The sequence below is a fragment of the Molossus molossus genome, unplaced genomic scaffold (genome assembly GCF_014108415.1).
Source record: "Molossus molossus isolate mMolMol1 unplaced genomic scaffold, mMolMol1.p scaffold_m16_p_5, whole genome shotgun sequence".
NCBI lineage: Eukaryota > Metazoa > Chordata > Mammalia > Chiroptera > Molossidae > Molossus > Molossus molossus.
In genome coordinates, this window is record NW_023425388.1 from 5,707,790 (window position 1) to 5,718,781 (window position 10,992).

The 10,992-nt window shown below is 53.4% G+C and overlaps 1 protein-coding gene across 1 annotated transcript in view; it reads right to left on the reverse strand.

Moving 5' to 3' along the window:
• AGPAT3 (1-acylglycerol-3-phosphate O-acyltransferase 3) overlaps positions 1 to 10,108 on the reverse strand; it is a 99,515-nt gene extending 89,407 nt beyond the window's left edge. The window contains exon 1 of the mRNA XM_036242334.1: positions 10,091 to 10,108. The gene's annotated coding sequence lies outside the window, so the exon portion shown is untranslated. The remainder of the gene's footprint in view (positions 1 to 10,090) is intronic.
• Positions 10,109 to 10,992: the final 884 nt, after the last annotated feature.

Below are 10,992 nucleotides of genomic sequence, written 5' to 3' on the forward strand. Positions count from 1 at the left end.
TCTTTAACTCTTTTTCCAAAACTTTTAAGTATAATACACACATAGAAAAGTGCACACATCTATCCAGCCAGTGTGGCTCAGTGGATTGAGCACCGTCCCATGGACTGAGAGGTCCTGGTTCGATTCCTGGTCAGGGCACATGCCCGGGTTTTGGGCTCGATCCCCAGTAGGGGGCGTGCAGGAGGCAGCCTATCAATGTTTCTTACCTTAATGTTTCTCTCTCTAAAAAAATCAATAAAAACATTTTTAAAAAGAAAAGTACACATCTTCAGTGCATGGCTTAAACTTTCTCAAACCAAACACACCCAAGCAACCAACTCGTGGATGGAGACACAAAGCATTCCCAGTGCCCCAGAAGGGCCTGCGTGCTCCCCTCCCATCCCCAGTGTCCCCCGTGACCACTCCGGACTCTGGGCAGCATGGCCTGGTTTTGTCTGCTTTTGTGCCTCATATCCGTGGGTCCGGTGGTGCCCACCTCTGTGCCTCGTGCCCTTGGCTCAGCACCCCTGTAAGAGCACACTTGCCTGCCTGTGGGGGCAGCTATTTCATCTCTTCCCCATCGAGCGAACTTTATTTGAAACAATATTCCGCTGTACGTGTACACCGCAGTTTTCTTCTCCAGGGTGCCCTGCCAGGAGGGGCTGCTGTGGCCGCCCTGCCCTGGGTCCTGCCACGCACTCCGGGTCAGGCCTGCACGCGGATCTGGCCACGAGGTCTGGAGTGCTGTCCCATGCACAGCACCGGGCGAGGCTGCCTTACATTCTGGCCACTCTGGTGGGCAGGCTGGCACCCTCCTTGTGGCTATATTTTTTGCACGTCCCTGATGACCAATGGAGGTAAGTCTTTTATCTCTTTAGTTTTCCTTCCACCTCTGTGCCTCTAATCCCAGGAGGAGCAGTGGGACGAGTCAGAACCAAACAGCCTGTGTCGGTACCAGCCCAGGAGGGGGAAGTGATAGCATCATTTCTTTACAATCAGGGAGAGTGGATGAAAAGCTCTGGTACATGTACACCATGGAGTACTATGCAGCTGTAAGAAAGAGAGCTCTCCTACCCTTCGAGACGACGTGGAGGGACCTGGAGAGTATTGTGCTGAGTCAAATAAGCCAGTCAGAGAAAGACAAGTACCACATGATCTCACTTATTTGTGGAACATAATGAAGAAAATAAGCTGTCGACCAAAGAGATCCAGAGTCATGGAAGTAGGGGACAGACTGACAAACCTCAGAGGGATGGGGGTTGGACGGGAGGGAAGAGATAAACCAAAGAACCTATATGCACGTATGCACAACCATTTGACAGGGACATAGGCTGGGGAAGGCGGGCAGGAGCAGGAAGAAGGGGGTCAATGGTGGAAAAAGGGGATACCTGTAATATTTTCAACAATAAAAAAATAATAATAATACCTTTTTTAAAAATCAGGAACAAGACAAGAACACCCTATCACACTTCCATTCAACGCCATCCTGAAGGCCCAGGCGACAAAATGTGAAGTAAAGATATTAAAGGCACTGCCCTGGCCGGTGTGGCTCAGCGGTTACAGCGTCAGCCTGCGGTCCAGAGAGACCCGGGTTCGGTTCCCGCTAAGGGCACGTACCTCGGTTGCAGTTTGTCCCCGGCCCTGGTTGGGTCGTGCGGGTGGCAGCCACTCGATGTGTCCCTTCACATCGATGTTTCTCTCTTTCTCTCTTCCTCTCTCCCCCTCCCACTCTACCTGAACAAAATATGGAAAAATGTCCTCAGGTAAGGATAAAAAAAAAAAAAAGCTATTAAAGGCACAAGGATGACAGAAAGCCACCACCATTCCCACATGGATGTCTGCACAGAACCCCCAAACCTACAAATTGGTGAACACAAATAGAGTCTGGTAAGGTGACTAGCTATAAAATTGATGCCCCAAATCAACTTGCCTTTCTGTACAGCACCAAGTCAGAAAAGTTAATTAAAACTAAAATGTCAAAACGCCACCTACAGCAGCAACAAGACGACGAGAGCTGGGAATGCACTGAACAGCGGGGTCTGCAGCGCCTGCCTGCGGGCACCTGGACCTTCCTTCCCGGAGAGCCAGGCCCCGTCCCAGCGAGAAGACGGTGTCGCGAAGATGAAAGCTGCCCCTGAATCGATCCACAGAGCCAACGCCGTTTCAGTCAAAATCCTGACGACGTTTTTCATGACACTTGACAAGCTGGTTCCAACACTTACACAGAAGAGCAAAGAGCAAGAACTGCCAGGCGCTCTGGGGACCCAGGGGAAGGACACCCAGACAGCAGGGCGGGCGACGCAGCCCACGCAGACACACCCACGAGTGGGGCAGACGACCAGACGGAGGGGACCTGGACACCACAGGTCTGCAGGGAAAGGGGACTCACTAGCTGAGGAGGCTGGGGCCACTGGTTCTCCACGTGGGGAGAGGAGAGAACCGAGCTCCCTACTTCTACCTCACACCGTCCACTCCAGGGGCACAAGGACCTCGCTGTGAAAGGCAAACTTTAAAACTTGTACAGGAAACTACCGGGGACCCCAGGCTTGGGGAGGACTTCTTATCAACACTCAAAAGGCATTGCCCATAAAGGGAAAGACGGATAAAATCGACATTACATTACATTTTCTATTCATCAAAATAAAATAAAAAGACAAGACACGACGGGAAAAAGGCTTGTGATACACACACGACGACACAGGATTAGTATCACGAATACATGAGGAAACATGTCACACAGACCTGCATGTAAGGGATACATAGGAAAAAGGCATGCCCCGGTAGGAAAGTAGGTGAAGGAACTCACAGCGAGGGAAGTACACGACCAGCAACTCCAAGGAGATGCTCAACTTCGTCAAGCAGGAAACACAAATCAAGGCCACAGTTAAGACACAAAGTTTTGCATTCATTCTATTTGCAAAATGCAATTACAATTATCAGGTGCTGAAGGGCAGCGGGGCCACCTGACGCACCACGGGAGGTTATGTAGCTTGGGACAGTCGTCTGGGAAAGAGCCTAGGCCCACCGTGTACATTCTAGCATGTCCGCACCTACCGCCCGGAGTCCCGCTCGGGGCAGGCGCCAGGGCCCTGCACACCTAGACCTGCCCCAGCGATGTGGACAGACAGGACCAGACAGGATGCCTCCAGGACGTGCTGTCACATCCTCACACAGCTCCGAGCCCTCCTGCTCGCTCCTGGAAACACAGCGCCCCGTCCCCGACTGGCATGCTCTTGGCACCACCTCCTTTTCCATCCCTCCGTCACCCCAGAACCCCATCTGTTCCCAGCGGCCATGGGTGAGGGCGGATGGACAATTCCTTCGTTTTCATCTGCAGATAAAGACTTAGATTTCTGTTATTGTTTCCTGCTTCTCTTGGATGCTCTTGGGAAGTGCCGATTTGTCCTCAATTAGCTCAGTTACTTTATTTCAAAAATTAAACAAATATTTTAAGACCAGAGGTTGAAAAAATTGGATCTACAAGGCCGAATTAAATTAGGAACATTTTGAAATAGGTTTTATTTATTTTTTGTTTATTTGTTTTAGAGAGAGAGGAAGGGAGAGAGAGAAACATCAATCGGCTGCCCCACACTGAGGATTGAGCCCGAAACCCAAGCACGTGCCCCAGTTAGGAATCGAAGTGGGACCTCTCAGTCCATGGGATGATGCTCAATATACTGAGCCCTAGCAGCCAAGCAGCAGGAACATTATTTTTATTTGCCTGCACGGTCTGTTAAAAATAACTGCATTATGTCTGGCAGGTGTGGCTCAGTTGTTGAGCATCAACCCATGCACCATGAGGTCGCCAGTTCAATTCCTGGTCAGGCCCTGGCCAGTTTGGCTCAGCGGTTAGAGCATCGGCCTGTGGTGCAGAGAGACCCGGGTTCAGTTCCCGCTAAGGGCACGTACCTCGGTTGCAGTTTGTCCCCAGCCTTGGTTGGTCATGTGGGTGGCAGCCACTCGATGTGTCCCTTTCACATCGATGTTTCTCTCTCTCTTTCTCTTCCTCTCTCTCCCTCCCACTCTATCTGAACAAAAAAAATGGAAAAATGTCCTCAGGTGAGGATAAAAAAATAAATTACTTAAAAAAATTCCTGGTCAGGACACATGCCCAGGTTGTGGGCCTGATCCTCGGGGGGAGGGACGGGACAGGGGGTAGGGGGCATGCAGGAGGTGGCCAATCAATGTTCTCTCTCATCAATGTTTCTATCTCTCCCTCTCACTTCCTCTCTCTCTAAAAATCAATAAAGGGAAAAATAATAAAACAACTGCATATAATGACCTAGTTGGTGTGGTTCAATGGACAAAGGTTTGATTCCCAGTCAAGGGCACGTACCTGGGTTACAAGTTTGATCCCTGGCCCAGGGAGACAACTAATTGATCTTTCTCTTCCCCCTCCCCCACCCTCCCAACCACTCTCTCTTAAAAAAAAAATCAGCCCTGGCCGGTTTGGCTCAGCGGTTAGAGCGTCGGCCTGCGGTCCAGAGAGACCCGGGTTCGGTTCCCGCTGAGGGCGCGTACCTCGGTTGCAGTATGTCCCTGGCCCTGGTTGGTCGTGCAGGTGGCAGCCAGATGTGTCCCTTTCACATCGATGTTTCTCTCTCTCTCTCTCTCTTTCTCTCTCTCTCTCTCTCTCTCTCCCCCTCTCCCTCTCTCTCCCTCCCACTCTATCTGTACAAAAAATGGAAAAATGTCCTCGGGTGAGGATAAAAAAAAAAAAAAATCAATGAAAAAAATATCCTTGGGGTGAGGATTAACAGTACCAAAACTAACAACTGCATATAAAAATCCAGATTTCTGGCGTGTCACAGCAGACCAAAGATCCAGGAGCTCCAGTCCTGTACCCAGCGGGTCGTGTCGGCTGGGGGCCAGCGCGGGGGCCAGGCAAGCGTGCCTGAGGAGAGGCTCAGCCATCACTCACGTCCGCGTGGCCATCTCTGCTTGCTGCGGGCTCACCTTCCGGCCTGGTCCCTGTCGGAATCTGTGTGTGCAACTTTCACATACGGCTTTGTTCACCAAAAGGAAACGCTTAGACCCACTAACTCCAAGATGTGAAGCAAGGAGGTGAAAGGCACGAAGCAGGTGGGGCGCCGGGAAAACGGTGGCTGGCTGGCGCTGGAGCTGACCTGCAGACCGGGTGCGGTCGCTGACCAGTACCTAGAACTGCAGTCACAGCAGCACGCGCCTCGGTCAGAACACCGAGTCCCCTTTCCTCGCTGACCTGTGCGTGCGGATCTCTGCCGCCCGTCTGGAAGCACCTGCCGGGACACTCCCCCTTGGGATGTGACGGCGAAGGGGCCTGAGTGACAGCTTACGGAGACCTGCCACAACCACAGGCTTTTTCTAAAACTAAACCAACAGCTCTCATGCCACATGAGTGCTAACAGCTGGACTTTTCCTTCTATGCCCTTCCATTTTTGTGGATTATAAGTCACTAAACTGTGTCTCTGAGGGAGCCCAGAGCTTGTCACCCAGACCCCATTGAGAGGACCAGCCACACGGTGGGAGGGGAGCTGACAGCCCCCAGGACACCCACACACACACACCCATGACAGCTCAGCAGGGGGCACTCGGGCAGGGCTGGGCCTGAGGGATTCGGGGCTCCCGGGCTGGATGGCATCTGGGCCTAAAAACCCGAGGCAGAAGCTCTTCCCTTCCACCCTCACCAGTCCCCTCACAGGTGTCATAGCCGCATGGCCATCCGAGGGCTCTCCTGCCTTGTGTGCCTTCCCCTCCCCCAGGAAACTTCCTGGAACTTCTCACCTTGACACCGCCTCCTGAATGCCCCGAAAGGAGGCAGCCTTCACTGAACAATTTGACTTCTGTCTATTTGGCAAAAATTGCTGCCATTGAACCATGCTTTGCGAGGTCTACCAGTTGAGTGATTTCTCTTTGCACATTATGTATATCTTCCTGATAAAAGGTACATTCCTTCATTCATTCAGTCAATCACTCCAATTAGACTAGGACAATGGTCTGGATCAGAAGTCAGTCTCTGGAGAGTTCCACACAATCATAGGCACGTCCTTTATGTGATGGGTCAACGAACAGCCCTTCCTGTTAGTCCTACCTGATGTCTACTGACATGCTAAGCACAGTGAATTTGCATAAACTGAATTTCTGATGCAGCGATATATCTGGCCCATGTCTGCTTCTGTCATCGCAGAAGGGGATTTCTGACCTCCACCCACCAAGCGCAGCCTTCCACACATGAGAAGTTTGTGAATAAATATTCCTGTGAAGCCAGTCAGTCTCTGTTTCTAAAAAGTCGCTTTTTCATTTAATGAGTCTGCTGAGCATCAGGGTGATTTGGATTCCATCAGACCTCTGTTTGCAATCTAGATTCACTGCTTGCTCACTGAGCAGCCCTGGCCAACCTGGCCCGACTCAGTTTCACCATCTGTGTGATGGGGCAACACTACTGTCCTTACAGGGTTGTTTTGAAAGTCAAACAACAAAATAAGCACATACAACGCCTGACAGAGGTGCAAGAATTGGAGCTGCTGTTATGAAAACAATACGCAAAGCCTAAAGTACGCAGGAGGGGACACATTTAATGTCGACATACACTTATAAAGTCAGGTCTGCAAATGACATGATGAAGAGAGGAAGCCGCCACCTCCGGCGCACCAGGACACAGCCCCTCGCCGGTCTGCAACCATCAGGGAGCAGGTCACCGAGCGCCACGCCTCTGGCCAAAGTCTTTCCTGGCAGCACTGTTACTGCTGCTCACGGTGGAGTGCATCACTACTGTTCTCTACGGCTGACGTCACTCCCCACTGCTTTCAGAGGGGTCCAGAGGCTCCACAGGAATGACGCGTGGCCTCCCGAGTCGCCTGGGGACAGGCTTCTCACCGCAGACATGCCGCTCCACCAGCTTTTAGTCCTCTGATGCAAAGCACTGGCCAGGAAGAATTCTTCCTGTCACATGCTCAAGGACACGTGTTTCTTTCACTGTGGTGTCACTAGCATCGAACATGTATCTGCAACCCTTCTGGCTCCTGGGGAAAGACCCGGCCAGTGCAACCACAGCACCCAGGGCCAGCTGGGGACTTCGGCCCCGCAGCGAGAACCTGGCCACCTTTCCCTGCCACTCTGCTCCCACCTCCAAACAGGCACACAGATGGCCCCCACGGTTACCAGGGTCTCAGTCTCTCTCGCACCTTGCTTGATAAAGATAAACATGGCAAATTCTTCTAAATAACTAGATGAAAGGATGAACCACCGATGTGCTTGCCTAAAATGCAGCATTTTATTTTATTTATTTATTTTATTTTATTTGCATTTATCTTCAGATAGATCAGGAGGGAGAAAGAGAGGAAGAGAGAGAGAGAAACATTGATGTGAGAGAGACACATCAACTGGTTGCCACCGACACGACCCCAACCGGGGCCGGGGACAAACTGCAACCGAGGCACATGCCCTTAGCGGGAACCAAACCTGGGTCTCTCTGGTCCGCAGGCTGACGCTCTAACCGCTGAGCCAAACCGGCCAGGGCTAAAATGCAGCATTTTAAAATGAGTGACTTAGGATTAATTTAAAAATTATCTTTAAGTGGTTTTAGGAATGAAAGATTAAGTCACAGTCACTTCATTTTACGATTTGACAACTCATTACAAACTTGAGGCATTGTCTGGTTGACCAAAAAATGGTTTACCAAAGTAAAATGCATAAAATCTCTTAGCAACTGTTTTACAAAACTGAGTCCACCGTACCGTAACGTGAATTTTCTCAATGAGAAGACTAAATAAAGATCTCAGTTATACAAACTGTTCAAAAAGAACAGACAAATGTAACCGATCTGCTCCATGCTTTGCTCTCTCGACCTCAATCAGCCACAACTTGTAACAGGACAATGTTAGAGTTTTTGACAAGGCAGGAGAGGGAAGACAAGAATAGGAGGGAAAGCCTTCGCTTTGCCACAAGCACATTCTGAGGTGACAAAGGGTGCTAACTGCTAGCAGTGAGGCCAGCCCCCCAGGTCTCCGTGGGAAGACAGGATGAGAGTCAACGGTGTGTGTTTTCAGGGTCAAGTGTGGCTGAACAGATGAACCAGACCCTCCCCTGCCAAACCCCAGAAAAGTTGGCTCTTCTCAAACACAACATCTGCTTTCCATTTCCCATGTGTAAGAAGTTCAACTTTTCTCTCATACCTCTGATTTAACCTGAGATAAAAGTTTACAGACTTTTAACAGACTGGTGGGTCTAAGAAGATGAGAGTCTAGGGAATTTAATTTGAATTCTGGCCATGCTGATCTGTGACCTGACCTCCAGCAGGTAACTGAACCTCACTTTCTCGCAGACCACTCTTTACTAGGTCAAAGTCTGATCAGAGATAACGCATGTCAAGGGTAACGCAGTGGATCGGGACCCACCACTAGCTAACGGGGAAAGTCGAGTGAAAATGGTCACTTTGGTGGATGCTCTTTTTCTAACTTCCAAAATAGAACAGCTTCCAGTTTACCTCCGCAGCCCTGGCACACCAATGTATGTGCAGACACAGGGAGCGTCCCATGCAAGCAAGAGGGCCAGCCCAGGGACAGGGGCTGCTCCCCTCCCCCCAGGCAGCTTCTAGAATCAGGACTCCGCAATTCAAGGACCCCCTGAGTCTTCCTTCGCCATCCACAATGCTGACTTTAGCCCTGCTCTCACAGACTCTTCAGGCTACTGCTAAGACGCAGACTTCTTGGCAGAGATGCCCAGGTAGGGCCCCAGGAAGTGGGGTGAACAGAGGCTCCAGCCAAGCACATGGTTTAGTTCAAAACGTTAAGGCAAGGTGCCTTACACCTCCCAAGGCCAAGGAAAGGCCCTGTGCGCTGAATGTCAATCACATGTAGCTTCTTTTTTAAGCTATGTAATCAAGACCATTTCTGAGAGTCTGCCAAGAAAGGGATACAGAAGTGAACTGTAACAAGCTAACTATGAAACTTTAAAGGGAGGGGGGACAAAATAGGAGGCTAGGGACAGAAAGGAAGTGATCAAATTAGAGAATATTCAAAATCTGACCGAGACTCTTACGAAGAGTTTAAACGGAGATGTTGATTAGCAATCCCTAAATCAGTATAGTCAACCTGCAGCGCTGTACTTTAACACGCAGGGGATCTTCTGGGTTACATGCAACAACACGGGCCCATCAGCGCCAGCGCACCAGTCACGGGGCTGGGCTTTCTGGGATGATTTTCACTTTTAATATGGGTGGCCACTTCTCATTCCAGTCTGTCCCAAGGCCAACAGCCCTCATTTTCCCTTCTCATAAGATCACATTTCCTATGAAAAGGAACCCAACTGTTCAAGTATTCTCTTAGATAAGGCTCAACACTATGCTTAAAAAGAAAACGACTGGGAAGCCATTTATAAAAGCATTTTCCCTATTTCACTGAACTTTCCTCAAAGTTGAAAAAAAAATGCACAATTTTTCAAGGTAGCTTCAACGGCTAGTAAACCTCCCGCCCTGAGGGTCCTGAGTGGCCCGGGGTGCAGGCGGCTTCCTCCCCAGGGCTCTGGGATAATGGACCCATCACCTGACTGGGACCGTGGAAATTCACAGTCAGTCTCCGGTCCAAATGCAAAGTCAAAGCTGAAAACTCAGTCTGGCCTCCGGTGCAGTCCACCTGCAGCCCTCCCCCCGCGCCAGCCCCGGGGGTGAAACCAGCCCTGGCCTCGTGCTGGGGAGGGGGTGCCCGAGGGTCCCAGGCCACCAGCGTCCCGCACACCGGGGAGGAGGGGCACGTCGCATCCGCGATGGAGCATGATTCCCCGCAAAGTCCTGGGTGAGAGGCAGAGGTGGCGCACCCTCCGACCAGCCACCAGGCCCTCCTCGGGTGCCCCTCCCAGGACCCAGAGCCCCGCTGCAGCGACCGGCGGCTGGCAGGTGGGGAAGGGGCCTGGCCTTGGCCGGACAAGGCCCCGGGAGGCCGGGGTGGGGGGAGCCGGGCCGCGGCCCCCCGCCCTGTCCCCCCCGCCCGGTCCCCCGCAGGCCCCAGGTCCCGCGCAGCGCAGCCGGCTCACTGCGGCGGGGCCGGGCGGAGGGGACGCCCTCAGGCGGCGGGGCGGGGGGCCGACCTCGGGCGGGCGCCTGGGCCCCGACCTCGGCGGTGGCCGCGCCGCTCACCTGCTCGTCGCGCGTGGCCCCGCGTCGCCTCCGGGCCGCTCCGGCCTGCGCTCCGGCCCTGGGCGCCGGCCCTGCGTCGGGCCTCAGCGAGTGCGGCGCCCGCCGCCCCCGGCCCCCATCCCCCCGCCCGGCCCGCGCCCTCCGCCCTCGGCCGCGCCGCCCTGCCACTTCCTGTGCGCGCCGATCCCACAGTTCCGCCGGCGCGCGGGGCGGGGGACACGCGGGGGACGACGCCGGACACGCCGCGGAGGGGACGGGAGACGCTCAGGGGACACGCGCGGGGGTGACGGGGGGCACCTGGGGGATACGCGGGAAGGCAGGGGACACGCGAGGAGGACACGCGTGGGGGACAAGAAACGCGGGGGCAGGGGCACGGAGTGCGGTGAGGGGTGGCAGGTGGGCGTCGGCAGAGGAGGACCTGGGCTGGGTCCTATAAGGGATGTGCGGGCAGATGAACGCGGGCTCCCAGGAGGCCACGTGGGGTGTGGGCCCGCGAGGTCCGGGGGGGCCGATTAGGGGCGCAGGGAGGCGACGGACAGAGGTATGGACGGGGGACTGGGCTTAGGGCCAGGGCCCAGCGTGGTGGGAGGGGTCCGGGCAGATGGGGGCAGGGAGACAGCACCAGGGGCCCTGCGACCCCTCCTAGATCCCCCGCCCATGGAACTCCCTGAAGGCACTGGGGGTGTTTTCACGTGAGAGCTCCCTGTCCTGAATCCGGATGGTGGTCTGAGGTTCACCGCGGGAGTGGGGTCACAGTGGGGAGGGTCCTGGGAAACTCGGCCCCGCTGGAAGGTAGTGTTTCAGACCCACGTGCAGTGCCCTCTGACTTAATATAGTTGGCACTGCTTGCAACGTTGTATGGGTTTTTGTCCTTAGAGGAAGATTCCCCACTGGGGTGGGGA